The following is a 349-nucleotide window of genomic DNA, read 5'->3' as shown; positions in this document are numbered from 1 at the left end:
GGGCTCCTGGTCTGCTCGGGAAAACCACGATCGGGGGACGTCGTGCCCTGCCACTCTGTTTCTTGCCACAGGACGTGGGTGCTGCAATGACTTTGCAGCAGAGATTCTTTATGCCGGGCTCTGAAGAAGCGAGGTCCATCGGGGGGACGCAAGCACGCCTGTGCAGGTGAGGCTGACGGGGCGGCATGGAGCTCCAGCAGCACAAAGTTCACGTTGAAATGCAGAAATAACTGATGACAAGGGCAGACGGCCGCCTTTCTCTGCTCGTTGTATCTCTTAATGAGACTTAGCCAGCTCCGTTATCAGGAGGAGGGCTGCCACAAAGCCCCCCATTGTCGCCCGCCTGCCC

Source organism: Apaloderma vittatum, unplaced genomic scaffold (assembly GCF_000703405.1).
Source record: "Apaloderma vittatum isolate BGI_N311 unplaced genomic scaffold, ASM70340v1 scaffold25050, whole genome shotgun sequence".
Taxonomy (NCBI): Eukaryota; Metazoa; Chordata; class Aves; order Trogoniformes; family Trogonidae; genus Apaloderma; species Apaloderma vittatum.
This window is presented reverse-complemented; position numbering follows the sequence as displayed.